Source organism: Delphinapterus leucas, chromosome 5 (assembly GCF_059928025.1).
Source record: "Delphinapterus leucas isolate spDelLeu-1000000601 "Yukka" chromosome 5, BTC_Dleu_Yukka2, whole genome shotgun sequence".
Classification (NCBI taxonomy): Eukaryota; Metazoa; Chordata; class Mammalia; order Artiodactyla; family Monodontidae; genus Delphinapterus; species Delphinapterus leucas.
In genome coordinates this window covers 120,160,544-120,185,514 of record NC_143133.1, presented here as the reverse complement: position 1 = coordinate 120,185,514, position 24,971 = coordinate 120,160,544, and the positions used below count along the sequence as shown (strand labels likewise).

General features: G+C 38.9%; 1 long non-coding RNA gene and 1 other non-coding gene across 2 annotated transcripts in view; one reads left to right on the top strand and one right to left on the bottom strand.

Annotated features, from left to right (window-relative positions):
• LOC149749234 (uncharacterized) overlaps window positions 1–24,496 on the bottom strand; it is a 35,329-nt gene extending 10,833 nt beyond the window's left edge. The window contains exon 1 of the long non-coding RNA XR_016393166.1: window positions 18,718–24,496. This is a non-coding gene — a long non-coding RNA (uncharacterized LOC149749234). The remainder of the gene's footprint in view (window positions 1–18,717) is intronic.
• LOC115802559 (U6 spliceosomal RNA) lies at window positions 457–563 on the top strand. The gene has a single exon (XR_004023026.2). It is a non-coding gene; the product is annotated as a U6 spliceosomal RNA (small nuclear RNA).
• Window positions 24,497–24,971: the final 475 nt, after the last annotated feature.

Sequence of the window (24,971 nt, the reverse complement as noted above, 5' to 3'; positions counted from 1 at the left end):
GTTTCTTTTAAAAAATATGTATGTTGTATTTGTCATATTTGCTGTAAATATTTTTCCCAGATTGTTGTTTCTTTCCATTTTCTTTGTGATGTTTTCTGGCAATCAAACATTTTATTGTTTGTGTTGTCAAGTTTTTCTGTCTTTTCTTTTGAGATGTCTTTCAAGTAGAATTCAAAATACTTCTAGATTTTTTTGAGACTTCTTCTTTGACTCATGGGTTATTCAGAAGTGTGTTGTTTAATTTCCAAATAATTTGGAGGATGATCCAGCTATATTTCTGCTACTGATTTCTAGTTTAATTCCATTGTGGTGAGAACATTCTTTGTATGATTTCTAAGTTTGTTAAGGTGTGTTTTGTGGCCTATCTTGGTGAATGTTGCATGAGCTTAAGAAGAATGTATGTTCTGCTGTTGTTGGATAGAGTGGTCTGCAGGTGTCAATAAGATCCAGTTGATTGTGCTCGCTTCGGGAGCACATATACTAAAATTGGAACGATACAGAGAAGATTAGCATGGCCCCTGCGCAAGGATGACACGCAAATTTGTGAAGCGTTCCATATTTTTGTCTGTCATACAGAGTGAAGTAAGTTAGAAAGAGAAAAACAAATACCGTATGCTAACACATATATATGGAATCTAAAAAAAAAAAAAATGGGGCTTCCTTGGTGGCACAGTGGTTGAGAGCCCGCCTGCCGATGCAGGGGACACGGGTTCGTGCCCCGGTCCGGGAAGATCCCACATGCCACGGAGCGGCTGGGCCTGTGAGCCACGGCCGCTGAGCCTGCGCATCCGGAGCCTGTGCTCCGCAACGGGAGAGGCCACAACAGTGAAAGGCCCGCGCACCGCAAAAAAAAAATGGTCATGAAGAACCTAGGGGCAGGATGGGAATAAAGACGCAGACCTACTAGAGAATGGAGTTGACGACACGGGGAGGGGGAAGGGTATGCTGGGACAAAGTGAGAGATTGGCATTGACATATACACACTATAAAATGTAAAATAAATAGCTAGTGGGAAGCAGCCGCGTAGCACAGGGAGATGAGCTCGGTGCTTTGTGACCACCTAGAGGGGTGGGATAGGGAGGGTGGGAGGGAGATGCAAGAGGAAGGAGATATGGGGATATATGTATATGTATAGCTGATTCACTTTGTTATAGCGCAGAAACTAACACACTATTGTAAAGCAATTATACTCCAATAAAGATGTTAACAAAATAAACAAGATCCAGTTGATTGATAGCGCTACTCAGGTTATCCATATCCTTACTGATTTACTGCCCGCTTGATCCATCAGCTATTAATAGAGGGATGTTGAAGCCTCTATTTAAAATAGTGGATTTGTCTATAACTCCTTTCAGTTCTCTCAGTTTTTAACTCAAGTATTTTGGTACATATTTAGGTGCATACTTGTTTAGGGTTGTTATGTCTTCTTGGAGAATTACACCCTTCATCATGACGTACTGCCTCTTTTTTTTTTCTTTCGGTACGCGGGCCTCTCACTGTTGTGGCCTCTCCCGTTGCGGAGCACAGGCTCCGGACGTGCAGGCCCAGCAGCCATGGCCCACGGGCCCAGGCGCTCCGCGGCATGTGGGATCCTCCCGGACCGGGGCATGAACCCGCGTTCCCTGCATCGGCAGGCGGACTCAACCACTGCGCCACCAGGGAAGCCCAACTGCCTAATTTTATTCCTGATAATCTTTCTTGTTCAGAAGTCAGCTTTGTCTGAAATTAATATAGACACTCCAAGTTTCTTTAGTTAATGTTATCATGGTATATCTTTCTCCATCCCTTTATTTATAATCTCAGTCTTTATATATAAAATGGGTTTCTTATAGTTAGGTCTTGTTTTTCTTAATCCATGTTAACAATCTCTGTCTTTAACTGGTGTATCTAGACCATTCACATACATAACTCCACCATGAAAATCTGGTAGCATTCCTGGAGGTAAGAACCACAAAACTGTGGGGACTTTCCCCAAACACTGTGGTCCCAGGAGTTTCTCACTCGTAACAGTCCATATTCAGCCTCTGGAATTTCACTCAAAATTACCATTCAAGTATACAATTCTTTTTTTTTTCTTCCAGTTTTATATGCTATAATTTATATGATATAATTGACAGCACTGCATAAGTTTAAGGTGTATAGCATAAAGATTTGATTTACATACACTGAGGAGTGATGCTCACAATAAGTTCAGTGAACATCCATCATCTCCTATAGGTACAAAGTTAAAGAAATAGAAAAGTTTTTTTCTTGTGATGAGAACTGTCAGGATTCAGTCTCTTAACTTTCTATATAACATACAGCAAAGCAGTGTTATATTTATCATGTTGTATATTACATCCCTGGTTCTTCTAATGCTTCTTGACTTGTGTGTAAATGCCACCTGTTTTCTCTAAAAATTAAATCATAATCTATGAAATTATGACAGAAAGGAATGACAAAATTTATTGTCATTAGAACTCATGGTGCAAAAGTCATGATAGGTAAATAGACGGTACATTAGCATGAAGCCAGTGGTAGCAGACTGTGCTAATATTTATTGTATTCTTAACTGCCAGGTCCTCAAGTGTACAGTGCTTAACTGACCAACGTCACTGAAAATCTGGACCAAGGAGATAAAGATTTAGCACATCTAGAAAACCATTTCTTTAAAGATACACAACCATGGCATAAGCATATTGTCTAAAAAGTGTCTATGAAGTATCCTTTTAAAATGGCTTAGTTTACATGGACACCAAGAGCATGCTACCACTGTAGACCTACAGAGGATCTCACAGAGCCAAGTCTTGGGAGCAGAGAGCCAAGCAGGAGTGACTTGGAAGGCAGAGTGGCTAAGCAAGGGTAGCCTTTACTGCAGCCCCTTGGGCTGCGCGTCTGGGGAGAGCATCTCTAAAAGCTTCTCAGAAACAGCAAACTAAGTGTGAATTTTATATCTGATACCCAAAGCACCCCCCACCCCTTTATCCTGCTAGTGGCTTTGTCTGTATGTATTCAGAGCTGCTCAGTTTACAGGTCTGGTCAATGTCACACCATGTTATTATGCCCTAAAGGAATTTCACAGTCCCTGTGTACACCTCCTACATTCCTGCTGTGGCAAGTGAATAAAGGTTCCAGTCCGGTTTGGAGCAAATAAAAATCTGGACCACGCTGCGCGAAGTCACCTGGACAGCCTCTTGCAGCTCACCACTAGGACTACTAAATGCACTGTGTTAATTACTGAAAGATTCAAGCCACAACAAAACTATAGTAATCAAAACAATGAAGTACTGGCTTAAAGATAGACATATAGGGACTTCCCTGGGGGCGCAGTGGTTAATAACCCGCCTGCCAATGCAGGGGACAATGGTTCGATCGCTGGTCCAGGAAGATCCCACATGCTGCGGAGCAACTAAGTCCGTGTGCCACAACTACTGAGCCTGTGCTCTAGAGCCTGTGAGCCACAACTACTGAGCCCGCGTGCTGCAACTACTGAAGCCTGTGCACCTAGAGCCCGTACTCCACAAGAGAAGCCACCGCAATGAGAAGCCTGCTCACTCTAATGAATAGTACCCCCACTAGCCACAACTACAGAAAACCCCCGCACAACAACGAAGACCCAACACAGCCAAAAACAAAATAAATAAAATAAATAAAAATTTTAAAAAGATAGACATATAGATCGATGGGAAAGAATTGAGAATCCAGAAACAAATCCTTACATTTTTGACAAGGATGTCAAGACAATTCAGTGGGGAAAGAATAATCTTTTCAACAAATGGTGCAAGGACAACTGGATATCTAAATGCAAAAGAATGAAGTTGGACCATTACCTTGCAAAATACAAAATACAAAAATTAACTTATGGGGAGCTCAAGATGGCGGAAGAGCAAGATGCAGAGATCACCTTCCTCCCCACAAATACATCAGAAATACAGCTACATGTGGAACCCCTACAGAACACCTACTGAACTCTGGCAGAAGACCTCAGACCTCCCAAAAGGCAAGAAACCCCCCACGTACCTGGGTAGGGCAAAAGAAAAAAGAATAAACAGAGACACAAGAATAGGGACGGGACCTGCACCAGTGGGAGGGAGCTGTGAAGGAGGAAACGTTTCCACACACTAGGAAGCCCCTTCACGGGCGGAGACTGCGGGTGGCGGAGGGGGGAAGCTTCGAAGTCACGGAGGAGAGCACAGCAACAGGGTGCGGAGGGCAAAGCGGAGAGATTCCAGCACAGAGGATCGGTGCCGACCAGCACTCACCAGGCCGAGAGGCTTGTCTGCTCACCTGCCAGGGCGGGTGGGGCTGGGAGCGGAGGCTCGGGCTTCGGTTAGAGCGCCGGAAGAGGACTGGGGTTGGCGGCGTGAACACAGCCTGCAGGGGGTTAGTGCACCACGGCTAGCCGGGAGGGAGTCCGGGAAAACGTCTGGAGCTGCCGAAGAGGCAAGAGACTTTTTCTTCCCTCTTCGTTTCCTGGTGCGCGAGGAGAGGGGATTAAGAGCGCTGCTTAAAGGAGCTCCAGAGACGGGCAGGAGACGCTAGGGCTGCTGCTGCTGCCACCAAGAAGCCTGTGTGCGAACACAGGTCACTCTCCACATCCCGCTTCCGGGAAGCCTGTGCAGCCCGCCACTGCCAGGGTCTCGGCATCCAGGGACAACTCATGCGTGAGAACGCATGGCGCCTCAGGCTGCTGCAACGTTACGTACACCGGTCTCTGCCGCCGCAGGCCCGCCTCGCACTCCGTGCCGCTCCCTTCCCCTGGCCTGAGTGAGCTAAAGCCCCCAAATCAGCGACTCCTTTAACCCCGTCCTGTCTGAGAGAAGACCACACGTCCTCAGGCGACCTACACGCAGAGGCGGGGCGAAATCCAAAGCTGAACCCCTGGGAGCTGTGCGAACAAAGAAGAGAAAGGGAAATCTCTCCCAGCAGCCTCAGGGGCAGCGGATTAAATGTCCACAATCAACTTGATGTACCTGCATCTGTGGAATACCTGAATACACAACAAATCATCCCAAATTGAGGAGGTGGACTTTGGGAGCAAGGGTATATATATTTTTTTCCCTTTTTCTCTTTTTGGGAGTGTGTATGTGTATGCTTCTGTGTGTGATTTTGTCTGTATAGCTTTGCTTTTACCATTTGTCCTAGGGTTCTGTCTGTCCGGTTTTTTTGTTGTTGTTGTTTGTTTTTCTAGTATAGTTTTTAGCACTTGTTATCACTGGTGGATTTGTTTTTTGGTTTGGTTGTTCTCTTCTTTCTTTTTTTAATTAAAAAATTTTTTTATTACTTAAAAATTTTTAAATAATTTTTTAGTTTTTATTTTAATAACTTTAGTTTTTTAAATTCTATTTTATCTTCTTCTTTCTTTCTTTCTTCTTTTTTTTCCTCCCTTTTATTCTGAGCCATGTGGATGACAGGCTCTTGGTGCTCCAGCCAGGCGACAGGGCTGTGCCTCTGAGGTGGGAGAGCCAAGTTCAGGACACAGGTCCACAAGAGACCTCCCAGCTCCACGTAATATCCAACGGCGAAAAACTCCCAAAGATCTCCAGCTCAACGCCAAGACCCAGCTCCACGCAGCAACCAGCAAGCTACAGTGCTGGACACCCTATGCCAAACAACTAGCAAGGCAGGAACACAACCCCATCCATTAGCAGAGAGGCTGCCTAAAATCATAATAAGGCCACAGACACCACAAAACACACCACCAGATGTGGACCTGCCCACCAGAAACACAAGATCCAGCCTCATCCACCAGAACACAGGCACGAGTCCCCTCTACCAGGAAGCCTACACAACCCACTGAACCAAACTGAGCCACTGGGAGCAGACACCAAAAACAACGGGAACTACGAACCTGCAGCCTGCGAAAAGGAGACCCCAAACACAGTAAGTTAAGCAAAATGAGAAGACAGAGTAACACACAGCAGGTGAAGGAGCAAGGCAAAAACCCACCAGCCCTAACAAATGAAGAGGAAATACGCAGTCTATCTGAAAAAGAATTCAGAATAATTATAGTAAAGATGATCCAAAATCGTGGAAATAGAATGGAGAAAATAAAATAAACGTTTAACAAGGACCTAGAAGAACTAAAGAGCAAACAAACAGTGATGAAAAATACAATAAATGAAATTAAAAATTCTCTAGAAGGGATCAGTAGCAGAATAACTGAGGCAGAAGAACGGATAAGTGACCTGGAAGATAAAATAGTGGAAATAACTACTGCAGAGCAGAAAAAAGAAAAAAAAGAATTGAGGACAGTCTCAGAGACCTCTGGGACAGCATTAAATGCACCAACATTTGAATTATAGGGGTCCCAGAAGAAGAAGAGAAAAAGAAAGGGACTGAGAAAATATTTGAAGAGATTATAGTTGAAAACTTCCCTAATATGGGAAAGGAAATAGTTAATCAAGTCCAGGAAGCACAGAGAGTCCCATACAGGATAAATAAAAAGGAGCAACACGCCAAGACACGTATTAATCAAACAATCAAAAATTAAATACAAAGAAAAAACATTAAAAGCAGCAAGGGAAAACAACAAATAACACACAAGGGAATCCCCACAAGGTTAACAGCTGATCTTTCAGCAGAAACTCTGCAAGCCAGAAGGGAGTGGCAGGACATATTTAAAGTGATAAAGGAGAAAAACCTACAACCAAGATTACTCTACCCAGCAAGGTTCTCATTCAGATTCGATGAAGAAATTAAAACCTCTACAGAAAAGCAAAAGCTAAGAAAATTCAGCACCATCAAGCCAGCTTTACAACAAATACTAAAGGAACTTCTCTAGGCAAGAAACACAAGAGAAGGAAAAGACCTACAATAACAAGCCAAAAACAATTAAGAAAATGGTAATAGGAACATACATATCAATACTTACCTTAAATGTAAATGGATGACATGCTCCAACCAAAAGACAGACTGGCTGAATGGATACAAAAACAAGACCTGTATATATGCTGTCTACAAGAGACCCACCTCAGACCTAGGGACACATACAAACCTAAAGTGATGGAATAGAAAAAGATATTCCACGCAAGTGGAAATCAAAAGAAACCTGGAGTAGCAATTCTCATATCAGACAAAATAGACTTTAAAACAAAGACTATTACAACAGACAAAGAAGGACACTACATAATGATCTAGGGATCAACCCAAGAAGAAGATATAACAATTGTAAATATTTATGCACCCAACATAGGAGCACCTCAATACATAAGGCAAACGCTAACAGCCATAAAAGGGGGAATCGATAGTAACAGAATCATAGTAGGGGACTTTAACACCCCATTTTCACCAATGGACAAATCATCCACAATGAAAATAAGGAAACACAAGCTTTAAATGATACATTAAACAAGATGGGCTTAATTGATATTTATAGGACATTCCATCCAAAAACAAGTGAATACACTTTCTTCTCAAGTGCTCATGGAACATTCTCCATGATAGATCATATCTTGGGTCACAAATCAAGCCTTGGTAAATTTAAGAAAATAGAAATCCTATCAAGTATCTTTTCTGACCACAACGCTAGGAGACTAGATATCAATTACAGGAAAAACTCTGTAAAAAATGCAAACACATGGAGGCTACACAATGCAGTACTTAATAACCAAGAGATCACTGAAGAAATCAAAGAGGAAATCAAAAAATACCTATAAACAAATGACAATGAAAACACGATGACCCAAAACCTATGAGATGAAGCAAAAGCAGTTCTAAGAGGGAAGTTTATAACAATAAAATCCTACCTTAAGAAACAAGAAACATCTCAAATAAACAACCTAACCTTACACCTAAAGCAATTAGAGAAAGAAGAACAAAAAACCCCAAAGTTCGCAGAAGGAAAGAAATCATAAAGATCAGATCAGAAATAAATGAAAAAGAAATGAAGGAAACGATAGCAAAGATCAATAAACTAAAAGCTGGTTCTTTAAGAAGATAAACAAAATTGATAAACCATTAGGCAGACTCATCAAGAAAAAAAGGGAGAAGACTCAAATCAATAGAATTAGAAATGAAAAAGGAGAAGTAACCAGTGACACTGCAGAAATGCAAAGGATCATGAGAGATTACTGCAAGCAACTATATGCTAATAAAATGCACAACCTGGAAGAAATGGACAAATGCTTAGAAATGCACAACCTTCCGAGACTGAACCAGGAAGAAATAGAAAATATAAACGGACGAATCACAAGCACTGAAATTGAAACTGTGATTAAAAATCTTCCAACAAACAAAAGCCCAGGACTAGATGGCTTCACAGGCGAATTCTATCAAACATTTAGAGAAGAGCTAACACCTATCCTTCTCAAACTCTTCCAAAATATAGCAGAAGGAGGAACACTCCCAAACTCATTCTACGAGGCCACCATCACCTTGATACCAAAACCAGACAAAGATGTCAAAGAAAGAAAACTACAGGCCAATATCATTGATGAACATAGATGCAAAAATTCTCAACAAAATACTAGCAAACAGAATCCAACAGCACATTAAAAGGATCATACGTTATGATGAAGTGGGGTTTACCCCGGAATGCAAGGATTCTTCAATATACACAAATCAATCAATGTGATACACCATATTAACAAACTGAAGGAGAAAAAACATATGATCATCTCAATAGATGCAGAGAAAGCTTTTGACAAAATTCAACACCCAATTATGATAAAAACCCTGCAGAAAGTAGGTATAGAGGGAACTTTCTTCAACATAATAAAGGCCATGTGACAAACCCACAGCCAACATCATCCTCAATGGTGAAAAACTGAAACCATTTCCACTAAGAGCAGGAACAAAACAAGGTTGCCCACTCTCACCACTATTATTCAACATAGTTTTTGAAGTTTTAGCCACAGCAATCAGAGAACAAAAAGAAATAAAAGTAATCCAAATCAGAAAGGAAGAAGTAAAACTGTCACTGTTTGCAGATGATGTGATACTATACATAGAGAATCCTAAAGATGCTACCAGAAAACTACAAGAGCTAATCAATGAATTTGGTAAAGTAGCAGGATACAAAATTCATGCACAGAAATCTCTTTCATTCCTATACACTAATGATGAAAAATCTGAAAGTGAAATTAAGAAAACACTCCCATTTACCATTGCAACAAAAAGAATAAAATACCTAGGAAAAAACCTACCTAAGGAGACATAAGACCTGTATGCAGAAAACTATAAGACACTGATAAAAGAAATTAAAAATGATACAAACAGATGGAGAGATATACCACGTTCTTGGTTTGGAAGAATCAACATTGTGAAAATGACTGTATTACCCAAAGCAATCTACAGAGTCAATGCAACCCCTATCAAACTACCACTGGCATTTTTAAACAGAACTAGAAGAAAAAATTTCACAATTTGTATGGAAACACAAAAGACCCTGAATAGCCAAAGCAACCTTTAGAAAGAAAAGCAGAGCTGGAGGAATCAGGCTCCCTGACTTCAGACAATATGGTAGTGGCACAAAAACAGAAATATAGATCAATGGAACAGGATAGAAAGCCCAGAGATAAACCCACACACATATGGCCACCTTATCTTTGATAAAGGAGGCAAGAATATACAGTGGAGAAAAGAGAGCCTCTTCAATAAGTGATGCTCAGAAAACTGGACAGCTACATGTAAAAGAATGAAATTACAACCCTCCCTAACACCATACACAAAAATAAACGCAAAATCGATTAAAGACCTAAATGTAAGGCCAGACACTATCAAACTCTTAGAGGAAAACATAGGCAGAACACTCTATGACATAAATCACAGCAAGATCCTTTTTGATCCACCTCCTAGAGAAATGGAAATAAAAACAAAAATAAACAAATGAGACCTAATGAAACTTCGACGCTTTTGCACAGCAAAGGAAACCATAAACAAGACCAAAAGACAACCCTCAGAATGGGAGAAAATATTTGCAAATGAAGCAACTGACAAAGGATTAATCTCCAAAATTTACAAGCAGCTCAATAACAAAAACACAAACAACCCAATCTAAAAATGGGCAGAAGACCTAAATAGACATTTCTCCAAAGAAGATATACAGACTGCCAACAAACACATCAAAGAATGCTCAACATTATTAATCATTAGAGAAATGCAAATCAAAACTACAATGAGATATCATCTCACACCAGTCAGAATGGCCATCATCAAACAATCTAGAAACAATAAATGCTGGAGAGGGTGTGGAGAAAAGGAAACACTCTTGCACTGCTGGTGGGAATGTGAATTGGTACAGCCACTATGGAGAACAGCATGGAGGTTCCTTAAAAAACTACAAATAGAACTACCATATGACCCAGCAATCCCACTACTGGGCATATACCCTGAGAAAACCATAATTCAAAAAGAGTCATGTACCAAAATGTTCATTGCAGCTCTATTTACAATAGCCAGGAGATGGAAGCAACCTAAGTGTCCATCATCGGATGAATGGATAAAGATGTGGCACATATATACAATGGAATATTACTCAACCATAAAAAGAAATTGAGTTATTTGTAGTGAGGTAGATGGACCTAGAGTCTGTCATACAGAGTGAAGTAAGTCAGAAAGAGAAGACAAATACCGTATGCTAACACATATATATGGAATCTAAGAAAAAAACAATGTCATGAAGAACCTAGGGGTAAGACGGGAATAAAGACAAAGACCTACTAGAGAATGGACTTGAGGATATGGGGAGGGGGAAGGGTAAGCTGTGACAAAGCGAGAGAGAGGCATGGACATATATACACTACCAAACGTAAAATAGATAGCTAGTGGGAAGCAGCTGCATAGCATAGGGAGATCAGCTCAGTGCTTTGTGACCACCTAGAGGGGTGGGATAGGGAGGGTGGGAGGGAGGGAGATGCAAGAGGGAAGAGATATGGGAACATATGTATATGTATAACTGATTGTTATAAAGCAGAAACTAACACACCATTGTAAAGCAATTATACTCCAATAAAAACGTTAAGAAAAAAAAAAAAACCAAACCGAACAAAGTTAACCCACCTCTTCTCTCAGACGTTGCAGCCTAGAAGCGGCTTCTGAAGCACTCCCTCAGCCATGCACATGTACCTGCCAGGACCCCAGCCTCCCAGGCAAGGAAGCCCCTCACACTCTATCAGAAACAGTGGCTGTTCCCTGGACCAAACGAGTTTTGTAATAAAATTGTTCCTTGTCCATGTGAAACTGAGGAAAATGGGAGCAACGCACTTAACTTTTTATGAAGCTAAAATTGAAATAACTCTTTTATTCTGATGTTATGCCCTTTTTAAATTTGTGATGTTAAAATATTCTTTTTTTCACCTTATGGAGATAGTAGATGCTGGTTCTTTTTTTGTTTGCTTGTTTTTAGGGGGGGGTTTGCTAGTCACTTTTAAATTTCCAAGGGGGAAATACATTATTCCGGATATTCTACACTTGCCTGATTATACAACTTTCACTGAAAAGCACTTAATAGAAACTATTTTTCCATTTACTATTTTTTTTCTATTTTTCTATTAACTATCTTTGTTAGTTGCTTTCATTTTGCCCCATTTGGCGAAATTAAATGGTTGGGAAACTCCCCTCCGCAATTTTAGAAATATATATCTTACTGACCCATTAAATACAATAACCTGAGAAACAGTGATCAAAAATGTCTTTCAAAGGAGCACCACAGGAAGTTGAATCCAGTGTCAATAAAATGTGTTCAAAACAGATATCATTATGGTTACAATGTACTTCAAATGAATACCAAAAAGTAACAGTGGAGCAGCTTAGCAGGTATAAAAATAATCCTTTAAAGCTGCGAATGATGTGCAAACACATCACTCCTCAAAAAACTTGGCAGGAAGAGTTAATGGAAAATCTATTTATTATCTGGGGACTTCCCTGGCGGTCCAGTGGTTAAGACTCCATGCTTCCAATGAAGGGGGCACGGGTTTGATCCCTGGTGGGGGAACTAAGATCCCACATGCTGCAGTGCAGCCAAAAAAAAAAGTCTATTTGTTAGTAAAGACTGCTGGTCTCATAAATCTTTTTCTTGCTTTAATAGTTTTAACAATCATCCTTTTAAAAAAAACAATTTACTTTTTAAAAAATGTTTATTGGAGTATAGTTGATTTACAATGTGTGTACAGCAAAGTGAATCAGTTATATATATACATATATCCACTCTTTTTTAGATTCTTTTCTCATATAGGCCATTACAGAGTACTGAGTTGAGTTCTCTGTGCTATATAGTGGGTCCTTATTACTTATGTAGTTTATATATAGTAGTGTATATATGTCAATCCCAATTTATCTATCCCTCCCTCACCCCCTGGTAACCATAAGTTTGCCAAACAATTTAACAACTTCAGTAAAGTCAGAGCAAAATATTAATGTAAAGTCTAAAATTGTTCATTCCTATGGTCAGAAAAATTATATTTTACCCATAAATGGTAATAATGTCAGTAACGGTATAAGTCTCCATGTGTCTCTTCTGACATATTTTAGGATTCAAGTCTACATTACTAAAAATTTGTAAGCCCATTTACCTGCATCTTTTACTCCCTGGACAAATTTCTGTGACAGTAGACTTAAAGTCTGATACTGAGATGTGAATATGGTCCCTAAAGGATTAGAACAATGGCCTGGATATCATTATAGAATCATGGTATTTTTCATAAATTTCTTGGTTCAGCATTTCTCAACAGTGTTTCTATTAAGCGCTTTCAATAAAAGAGTTGTATAGTCATGCAAGTTTAGAAGATCCTGAATAATGTATTTCTCCCTTGGAAATTCACAATACACACTGGCACATTAAAGGTTCTAAGAAGCCCTGCCCTAAAAAAACCTCTTCAGCTTGGTTTAATACAGTTTTCCCAAACTTTCTTTAGCATTTAACATTCATGAATGGAACACACTTGGAGAAACAATGATCTAATTCAGGGTATTTTATTGGTTGTAAAACTAGGACCAGAGAAAGGTTAAGAGACTTTGTTCAAGATTGCCCAAGAAAGTAATAGCCATCAGGACCAGAAACCCAGGTTTCCCCAATATTCTATTATGACATGCTGCCTTTGTTCGGCCTCATAAAAACTTTGGAAATTGTTATGGAAAACCTGTTATGAAAGTGAAACAGAGAAAACCCAGGTGGATACAAAGTGCGTTCTTATGAATTTCCATTCCTTTCCAGTTGATGTTATCAGAACATTTTTTAAAACTTGGTGGTGTGTGCATAAATGGGAGGCTTGTAATTGGTGAATGGTGTAGAGAAATTGCTTTTTCTTCAGGCTACTGTTATTCAGATTATGTTTGAATGTATGAAAATTTAGGACAAAGATGTTAGCTTCTAAGTAACACACTAAAGCCCTCTGTATCTAAGGATCAAGATATAACGGGTTGAGATAGTATGAACTTGGATACTCTGTGTCATAGATTATGTATTTTGGACATTTATCTAACAACTGATCCTTAGAACATAAAATAATACACTATATAACAGCAGTCCCCAACCTTTTTGGCATCAGAGATCGGTTTCGTGGAAGACAATTTTTTCACGGACGGGAGTTGGCGCGGGGTTGGCGGGGGGATGGTTCAGGAGGTAATGCGAGTGATGGGGAGTGGCAGATGAAGCTTCGCTTGCTCACTGGCTGCTCACCTCCTGCTGTGCAGCCCGGTTCCTAACAGACAAGGCACCCTTCCGCGGCCTGAGGGTTGAGGATCCCTCCTATACAGTGTAAGCACTCCACAAAACCTGTTCATGTTTATTTAGTAATCCCTAATACCTTTTTTCATTTAGAAATTTCTAAACTTTAATTTAATCAACCTCCATTAAAAAATACTTTTAAAATGTTTGAATAATTGTCATGTAGCATTACTGTCTCCTATCAGAATAGAATTAGTCACATACTTTCTATTACTTTGGAATATTGTGAGATGGTTAATTATAGTGTACCTGAATGATTTCCAGTAGTCCCTTGAAAAAGGCCTCAGTGATCCATTTTGTACCAATGGGTTAAGAAAAGCAAAATAAACATACTTCCAATTTCATAGTTCTTTTTTTCTGTGTAAAAACCACTTTTTAAAAGAGATAGTCATTAAGAAAGATTTGTAAGGGGGTAGGGGCAGTACAGGGGTAGGGGATTAGGAGATAAAAACTATTATGTATAAAGTAAGCTACAAGGAACAAGGACCTACTGTATAGCACAGGGAACTATATTCAGTATCTTGTAATACCTATAATGGAAAAGAATCTGAAAAAGAATATATATATATATATATATACACACACATATAAAACTGAATCACTTTGCTGTACACTTGAAACACTGTAAATCAACAATACTTCAATAAAAAAATAAAATAAAATAAGGTACAAGGATATAGTATACAACACAGGGAATATAGCCAATATTCTATAATAACTATAAATGGAGTATAACCTTAAAAAATTATGAATCACTACATCGTACACCTGTAACTTACATAATACTGTACATCAGCTATACTTCAAAAAGAAAATACTCAAAAAAAGATTTGTGAATGTTTTTTCTAATTAATTTTTATTAGAATATAGTTGCTTTACAATACTGTGTTAGTTTCTGCTGTACAGCAAAGTGAATCAGTTATACATACACCTATATACCCTCTTTTTTAGATTTCCTTCCCATTTAGGTCACCACAGAGCACTGAGTAGAGTTCCCTGTGCTATACAGTAGGTTCTCACCAGTTGTAAATGTTTTTAAGAAACACATCTCTAAATTAACCCACATAAAAATCTTGTAATGGTCAGAGAATAGAACTTCAGAATAGTCTTCATATAATTCATATAATTAATGACAGAAGTGGTTAGTGACACTTTGTTTCAAAAAGGTGCAATTTAATATTCGTAACTTACAGCCCTCCTTTTGTTTTCTTTTAATTTTCTATATGAGAACAATTTTTTTTCCCCACTGAGACTATACTTATTAATATTTATTTATTTTTTCTGCCCTGGGTCTTATTTGTGGCACACGGGATCCTCACCATGGCATGTAGACTTCTTAGTTGCAGCATGCATGTGGGATCTAGTTCCCTGACCAGGGATCAAACCCTGGCCCCCCCGAATTGGGAGTGCGGAGCCTCAGCCACTGGACCACCAGGGAAGTCCTGAGACTATATTTAAATTACAGAGGAAGAACATGTTAAAATTTCTTTATAGCCTCATGTCACTTCTCTGTTTATTGTACACTCCACCTTCAGAATCCTGTCCTTGTTCTTCTAAACTTCTGTTGCAGGCAGAATTCTAATGTCCTCCATGGTCTCTGTCCTCTAATGGTTTCCCCATCATTATATAAGTTACATAGCAAAAGGATTTGACAGGTGCAATTAAGTGTATTAATCCATAGACCTGAAGCCAGAGAGAGGATCTAGGAGGGCTTAACCTAATCACATGAGCCCTATAAAAGCATAGAGTTTTCTCCAGCTGGTAGTAAAAGTCAGAGAGATTCCAAATATGTGAAGGATTTGACATGCCATTTCTGCCTTTGAAGATGGAGTCGGCCATGTGGTAAAGAATATGAACAGCTTCTGGGAGCTGAGAGCAGCCCCCAGCTGACAGCCAGCAAGGAAATGGGAATGACAGTCCTACAACCACAAGGAACAGAATGCTGCCAACAACCTGGAAAGGCTGGAAGAGGATTCTTCTCCAGAACCTCTAAGATAAGAGCCCAGTCCAGCCTATACATGAGTTCTTAAAAAAATATGTTAAAGAAATGTCTACCAATTCTTGTGATATTAAGATTTTTTTTTAAAGTCAAGAATGTCAAATTTTGTAAAATGCCTGTACACATCTGCAAAGATACTCCTATCATTTCTCTCCTTTATCTATTAATCTAGTTAGTTATTATTGTTGCCTTAGTAATTTTCCTTGTATTCCTGGTATGAATCCAATGAGGGCATAGACTGTTACTGCATTAATTTGCTACTGGATTCTAACTGTCCTTTATGGGACAACCTGGGTAATCTTAAGGAGAAGAGAAGGTTAATTTCACTTCGGTCTCCTACAGGAAATCTCTTAAGGCATAGGCAGCTGCTGAGGTTATTTTATCACATTTTCTGTTTTTCTACTGTAGAATAAGTTATAATACTGTGTTCATTACAGATGTGGAAAAGTAAAGTAATCAACAAGCAGGGGCCATCCATAATGACAATACCCCAAGTATAATAGCCAGCCTCCAAACTGACCCCCAATGATCACTGCCTCCTGGTATACATGACCTTGGGTAGCCTCCTCCCATATTAGGTAGCCATAGGATATTGCAAAAAATAATAGGTCGTGATTTCTAAGCCTAAGTCATAAAAGATGTTGCAGTTGCAGCTTCTGTATTGTTCTCTCTCGAATCACTTGCTCTGTGGGGAGGCAGGTGCCATGTTGTAAGGTCATGCAAGCAGCCCTATGGAGAGGCTTACATAATGAAGAGCTAAAGTCTCCTACCAACAGCCATGTGCATGAACCATCTTGGCAATGGATCCTTAAATACCAGTGAGATTCCAGATGACCACAACCACAGCCAATGTTTTGCCTGCAACCTCATGAGACATCCCAAGCTAAACCATCCAATTAAGCCACTCCTTTATTTCTGACCCACAGAAACTATACAATAATAAATGTTTGTTTTTTAAGTCACTGAGTTTTAGGGTCATTTTTTTACTCAATAGATAACTAATACCAGGTTTCATATAGTTTCCTCCCAACAGAATTGCTGAAAGGTACCTACCTCTCCAAAACCTTTCTTTCCTCATAATGGATCTTTTTCATTACTTTAACCAGAAGATCAGTGCCACACAGGACTTCCCTGGTGTCCAGTGGCTAAGACTCCACGCTCCTAATGCAGGGGGCCTGGGTTCAATCCCTGGTCAGGGAACTAGATCCCACATGCCACAACTAAGAGTCCGCATGCCACAACAAAGATCCCGCATGCCGCAACTAAGACCCAGTGCAGCCAAATAAATATATTTTTTTTAAAAAAGATAATTGCCTCTCACCCAGGCTGTGAAAGTGAGAGTTCCTCTTCCTGAATAATGGTCTGCCCTCACCATTTCCCTAATGACTATTTTCCCAAATAATGCCCATACAGTGGGAAAATCTTGGCACAGAAAAAAATCATCCAGAAACGTAAATCTTAGAATACTTATTTTCCTGTGGTTATCTCTTTTTTCCTCTCTGTCAAGATATAAGTATAATGTGAATAAGTTGTTAGAGAAAGGAGCAAATCTGCCATTATCCTTGGTTCTGAGACATAATTATACTCTAAAGCATTTATCTCAATCTTTCTGAATAACCTAGAGTTTTATAAAATACAGGCCCCACGCCTAGGCCTCACTCTGATGGCTCTGATTCAGTACGTCTGAAGTGAGACCCAGGAATCAGTGGGTTTTTTTAATTGCGAAATTATTCTGATGATTATCCACTGTTAATTTGTCTTTTTACTAAAACCACATGATTTTCTTATTATGTTTATCTTTCTCCTCCCTCTGAAATATAAGCTCTATGAAGGAAGATATTTTTGTCTATTTTGTTCACTGATGTATCCCCAGCAACTAGTACTATGCCTGGCACACGGTAGGTAATCAATAAATGTTGAATAAACAATTGTAAAAGTTGATGAGCAGTATGGGAAGAAACAGATCTGGGAATGCAACATGGAGTATTTATAATTTAAAGAGTTATAGTAGGATAGATTTCATTGAGAAATGACTTGAGGATATAACAGAGTGTACCATATGAACATCTGGAGGAAGAGGGTTCCAGGCAAATGAAAAAGCAGTACAAAGATCTTGAGTCTGGGATAGTCCCAGAAACATCAAAAAGACCAGAGTGGCTGAAGTGAAATGAGTAAGGAGAGGACTGGGAGACAGAAAATCAGAGGAGTAAATGGGGCCAGATCACGCATGGCCTTATAGATACGAAAGAACGTTGGCTCTTATTTTAAGAAATGAAGAGCTATTGCAGTGTTTTGAAGAAAGCCATTGCATATTTAAAAGCTCATTCTGGCTGTTTGTGTTGAGAATAGAATGTCGAGCACAGATGGAATTAGGGAGACAAGGCAGAAGGTAGGCTGAGCCTTATTTAAGTGACTTCAGGAAAAATTGGAAGAAAGAAATTGGATACAATGAGTAAACAGAGCCTTTTTGAGGTTTGCTGAAAAGGGGAACAGAGAAATGATTCAAACAAAGGTTTTATGTTTTAAGATGGTAGACATAATAGTGTCATATTTGTATGCTAACGGAAATGACCCAATAGAAAAAAACATGGGTGGTTCCAAAACCTGGGATTCTAAACTCTAGGAGAGACAAGGAACAATTGACAGAGAGAGCAGAAGAGCAGGAAAAATATAAGGGGCTATTAAAGAACAATATGTAGACATGTAGACTCTAGCTTCAGATTGTAGCTACCAAAAAACCCATTTCCCTCTGAACATCTGAGAGTAGGGTAGCATATCTCCATCCCCTTCCACATAACAATTATGTGTCAGGAGAGAAGGTCCCACAGAAGTGAGAAAGAGTTTGTCAACTTTAATCTCCATGGTGGGGGGGCGTACTGTGACCCCTTAGTTCACATTACCACCTCCTTCAGTTCTTGATTTTCTTCTCTGGTAAACTGATGTGATTTATCTTAACATTTAAATCCTACCTCTCCACCCCACTGTAGCATATTGACTCATCAAGGCATCTGCTGTCTGCTTGCTCTCTTGATTTGCACATACCATAGCAGAATTAAATGGGTGAGTTACTTACCCGAATATCTTTCTGTTGGAGAAAGATGTGACCATCTAGATCAGGGTTTCTTAATCTCTGCAGACTGACATCTTCGGCTGGATAATCCTTTGCTGTCTGGTGCAGTGTAGGGTGTTGAGCAACATTCTAGGTCTGGACCCACTAGAAGTCAGAAGCACCTTCCTCTCTGTCCCACTTCCTGCCCCAGTTGTGACCAAAAGAATGTTCCAGACATTGTCAAATGTCCCCCAGGAAGTAAAAATCACCCCCCCACCCAGTTGAGAACCACTGATATAGATGTAAAATTTCTCAATACATTATTAATAGATCCTGGTGCTGTCAATGACAAAACATGGGATAAAGCCGGGGGTTTGTTACCTATACCTTTATTCTGTGCTTTTGTCATAGATAATCATTGTTAACCCTCCACTTCTTACCACTATTCTCAAAATGAACATTGTGGACCTGGTATAAAGCAATAACTTCACGCTCACTTTAAAAACTGGTACATTTCCACACATGATTGGACTGGGGAGAATGTAGGAATGAGAATAGGTGAACTATGGACACTTAAAATACTATTGGTGAGATTTTGCCATCTGAGGCTTTTCAAAATATTTGTTCAAGCACCACATAGATATTTTTTTCCCTATCAACTGATTGCTGATAACATAAAATTGGCCTTATCTGCATTGGGTGCATCAATATGTATTACTTTGAGGTATCAAAAAACATCAGGACCAGAAGAACCCAGTCAAGCTTGAGAAGAACGTATTTGAATTCAAGACATAGTACAAAGTTACAGAAGTTAAGACAGTGTAGGACTGGCACAGGATATACAAATAGACCAATGGAAGAGAATAGTCAGAAAAAGACCCAGTTTATGACAGATATCAATGCAAGTCTATAAGGGAATGAATAGCTTTGCAATAAGGGGTATTGGAACACGTGGATATTTTATGGAACAAAATAGAACTTGACCCCTACCAAACAGGGTATACAAAATTTAATTTGAGATATATCACAGTTCTAAATGTGTAAAACAATAAAGCTTTTAGAGTAAAACAGGAAAATTTCCTCGAGACAGTCCTAAATAGAAGACAAAAAATACTAACCATAAAAGACTAACTTCATTAAAATTAAGAACCATACCCATCAAAAGACACAATTAAGCAGGTAAAAAGGCAAATCACAGACTGAGAGATCTTCATGACACGTACATCCAACATCTCTAAATCAGTAAGAAAATGACAATAATCCAACATTTTAAAATGAGCGAAATTCCTGAAGAGGTCTGTCACAAAAGAGGCTATTCAATGGAATACTACATAGTAATTTAATTAAAAAAAAACCTATTGATACTTGCAACAAAACAGATGAATATTACAGACATTATATTAAGTGAAAGTAGTCACAACAGTACATACTGATGATGCATTTATATGAAGTTTAGGCAAAACAAATAATGATGGAAGTCAGAATAGTGATTACCTTTTGAGGGTGTGTTGACTAGGGAGGGGCATGAGGAAACCTTCTGGAGAGATAAAATATTCCATAAATTTATATGGACGGTGGTTTCGTGGGCCCTATGGAACATACAGATAACTCTTTTGAGGAGTTTTGCTGCCAAGCAGAGAATCAAGGCAGTAGCTGGCAGAGAGAGTGGGGTTAGGAGAAGTTTCCTAAAGGATGGGGAAATAACATATGTATATGCTGATAGGAATAATTAAGTAGCGAGGGACAATGGTGATGGAGGGAGAATGCTGGCGTAATGTCCCTATGCAAGGTGGGAGAGGATGAGATGTTCTCCCTATGTGGAGGAAAGGGAGGTTCTAAACAGCAGGAAAGATGCTAGACTACATGTGAGTGATGGTTTGGATTTTAGAGTGTAGATGTGATGAGAGCCTAGGAAGTTCTTTTCTGATTGTTTCCATCTTCTCAGAGAATTAGGAAGCAAAACTGGCAGAGTGAGGATAGAGGAAGTGACTTGGGAATAGGGGAAAAGAGAAGTGTGAAATAATCAAGAGAGTAGCACAGTTGGTGGACCAAGAATCTATACTTCAACCGTGAGGTATCATTGAGGCCCACTTCAGGTTAGGGCGATGAATTCAGTTAGTGTGGTGTGTTTTTCTCCAGGTAAGTCCATCTTCATAGGTGTAGGCACCAGAGGGGTACAGCACTGGATTTAACCAGCTTTGCAGTTTTGCCATAGAGTGCCAATTTTGTGAGTGAGATCATACATACCTGGGAATCTTATTTTTACCAGTTGGGGCATCATTTTCTATGTTCTTTCCATGGACAAAACTAGGAAATATTCTTAAATATTTTTAAATGAGTTCCTATTAATATTTATAATCATATTTGATATTACAGGGATCTTTATGAACTTCTGGGTTTATATTTGTGTATCTTTTCTCTGGCAGTGAAAGTCTTGGGTCCTCATAATTCTATTAGTATCAGCAATAAAATTACCAGTGAAGTTTCAAGATTTCTTTGCAGTTCTTTTCGTCCTTAGAATGTATCCTATTAAGGAAGTACAAATGGAGTATTATATTCAACATTCATTGGAATAATTATATTCTCTGTATAGATCCTACCAAAATGAAATAAAAATAGGCCTTTTGATTGTTGGAGTTAAATTTGGATATTTACATTTTATATTCCTTCTAAACTTAATTTTGAATATATAAAACACATTAGTAAGAGAAAAAGCTATAAGAATTACACTCATATATACATATGTATAATTCAATCACTTTGCTATACACCTGAAACTAACACAACATTGTACTATACTTTAATTTTTTTAAATGGTTAAAAAAAGAAAAAAAATTATACTCAGAGAAGTCTTGCTCCCATCCTTCTCCTGTTCCCATGGCCTCTTCATCCCTTATAGGTAAACATTTCTTCACTCTGTAAAGAATTAAACATTTATCCTGCCTTTGGGGAAGAACTATTACTTATCTCCTGTTGATGAGGGAAAATTCTTCTTTATAGAAAAATGCCAGCTAATAAATGTAGGAGGAATTACTTAATTGGAAAAATCTTTTTGCAGTTCTTATTGAAATAATTAATTCAGACAGGATGTTAAAACCATCGGGTAAAGTTTTTGAAGATGATATTGGCACAGAACCAAATATCACCCCACAGATTACTTGCTTATTGTAAAGGAAAAACATATCTTACAACTGATTGAGCTAGCATTATCATCTTAGCCAAGTGACAAACTTGACACTTTGTGCTCACTGATGGGATGCAATATTAAATATACAGCATTAACCATGAAGCATTCTTGCCAAGAAATGTTTACCATGTTTCCAGCCAAACCTTTGGGCTAAACCTCCAGTTAATAGGAATATGGGAGTTAAAAGAACAAGTTAAACAATCAGACAAATCAAGAATGTGGGACATCTTACTAGACAAGTGATCTGGTTTCTTCTAATGGCAATGTCAAGGAGGAAAAGTGGCAGAGCTGTTCTCAAGAGACTAAATAAGACTAAATTTTAAAATGACATAATGATTCACAAATAGTAAGGTATTCACACCAGGTACATAAAGTTCAACACTTTGCAATATTAAGTACCTTATTATTACTCTTACAGTTGTGTATAAATAGTTGTAGAAATAACAAGTAACGTGTGAAGTGTTACTGATTCTTTACCTTATCAACAAGATGGACATTGAACATTAAAATTGCAAGGAGTTTTATTTATAAAACCATTTAATAACATTTCATTAAAGTTTCAAAAATTATTTAAATTTTATTTAAAATTGAGACACTGGGCTTCCCTGGTGGCGCAGTGGTTGAGAGTCCGCCTGCCAATGCAGGGGACACGGGTTCGTGCCCCGGTCCGGGAAGATCCCACATGCCGCGGAGCGGCTGGGCCCGTGAGCCATGGCCGCTGAGCCTGCGCGTCCGGAGCCTGTGCTCCGCAACGGGAGAGGCCACAACAGTGAGAGGCCCGCGTACCGGAAAAAAAAAAAAAAAAAATTGAGACACTAACTGTATTCATATTTTGTCTTTTAGCTTTAATAACTTTGAATATTTTAAGACAACTTTTTAAAACAAAAATAATTTTAATATTTATTTTAATTTCCATTTTAATGAAATATATTTAAATATTATACACTTGGAATACATTTTTTGTACTTTATGTTAGTGCCAACAGATATTGTGAGAAAATTCTTATAAGAATATAATTAATGATTTTGTTAGAATGAAAGCAAAACAAATGAAAAAGTTTCTTCAGAATAAAGATTTGAAAAGACAAGAAAAGATAAAAGCAACGGAAGAATATCCAAATATATAGAGAATAGAATCAAAATAAGCAGCATTCCTGAAGGAGAGACCTGAACAAAAGAAACAAAAACATTATTCAAAGGCATATGACTTTATTACTCACCCAGACACTGCTGCTGAACATCCAGATATGTGCAATAATTAAATTCAGTCCACTTTGATATTTTGTACTTTGTCATATAAAAACCATAGTGCTACCCATCTTTTTCAATTTTATTGTAATAAAAATTTATTTGCCAAGGTAAGAGGATGGAATATATTTTAAGTTTGTTATCATGATTCAAACATTTAAAATATTTAGACATATTGTACATGGATCTCCATTTGAACTCTTGCCTTGGATCCTGTAAACATTAGGGGTGGGTCTGACTGCAATTTCAAATACCAAAATAATTAAGCAATATCTATAAAGTTCTCAAAGAGAAAACTGCAACCCTAGAATGGTAAACCACTTATGTCTATTCAAGTTTCCTTCAACATGTAAAAAGAAACAGATGATTTCAGATGAGCTGAGAAAATAAAGCATCCATTAAGTCCTTGAAAAAGTTACATAAAGATGTCTAACAAATGACCCAAAGTTAAGAGCTCAAGATTGGGAGATTTCAGGGAAAACAGCTGTGTGAATTAGTTCCTACTGCTCAACTCTTTCAACTCCAGCCCAAATACCAACTACTTCCCCCAAGCAAGCAGGTAGAGTGTATAAGCTAAACTTCAAGTCTGCTTAGATCTATTCAGAAGAGATTAAACTCCGGACTTTCCCTTTCAGGCCAGATAAAAACCTTGGGGTCCTGTAGAAAGAGCAAGAGTCCTGGTGTGAGGATTGAAAAGCCACTAATATATGATCATACCAAACCTCATTCCTTTTCACCTGTCTGGCCCTTAGGGATAGCGGGAAATTGACAAACTGACTGAATCCTTCCTGCCCCAGAATCAGGAATCCAGAGAGCAGAGAGTTCTCAGTAGGGGATAAACAACCTTCTGGCTTGAGTGCCACCAGGCTGCCAAGACAGAAAACACCAGTGCCTCTCAGAACTAGTGGAGTTGCCCTGGAGGTACACCAGCAGCAGGACTTGAGCCCTGAGCAAGGGTGGGACCCCGTGGAGGCAAAGGAAAATAACAAGGCCCCTAATCTAGCAGCCAGAGTGAGGAAGCAGCAGCATACCCAGAACTGAGATCACCTCCTGAAACAGAGCTACTGGAGGGCAAAGCACCGACCTTAAACATACAAAATGAAAATGCTTAAGGAAATTTGATTACAAATCACAGATGATGGATTTAAATTTTTTTAATTAAGTAGATAAATGAAAGCGGAGAAATGTCACTATTTAGACCTTGATTAATTAAAGGTCAAGTCAGAGACCTACCTTTTTTTTTTTAATTTATTTTTTGGCTGCGTTGGGTCTTCATTGCTGTGCACGGGCTTCTCATTGTGGTGGCTTCTCTTGTTGCGGAGCATGGGCTCTAGGCACGCAGGCTTCAGTAGTTCTGGCACGTGGGCTCAGTAGCACGGGCTTAGTTGCTCCGCGGCATGTGGGATCTTCCCAGACCAGGGCTCAAACTCATGTCCCCTACATTGATAGGCGGATTCTTAACCACTGCGCCACCAGGGGAGACCCAGAGACCTATCTTAAAACATTGAGCAAGCATGCAAAAAACGGGACTCGAGAGAAAAGATGACAACTGACCTGGACAGATCCAAAGGCATCTCTCATAAAAAAGTCACGGAGTGCCAGGAGAAATTCACAAAATATAGATGAAGGAAAGGCAATCATTAAATAAATTAATAAAAGAAAATATAAGCCTGTAGATTGAAGGGGTTAGGAGCCGCAGTTAAGGTTGTTTGAGAAAATACACACCCTAGATTAGCTTCATAAAATTCTCTATTACTTCAAGGATAAAATCATACAAGCTTCAAGAGGGAAGAGATATGGGAACATGTATATGTATAACTGATTCACTTTGTTATAAAGCAGAA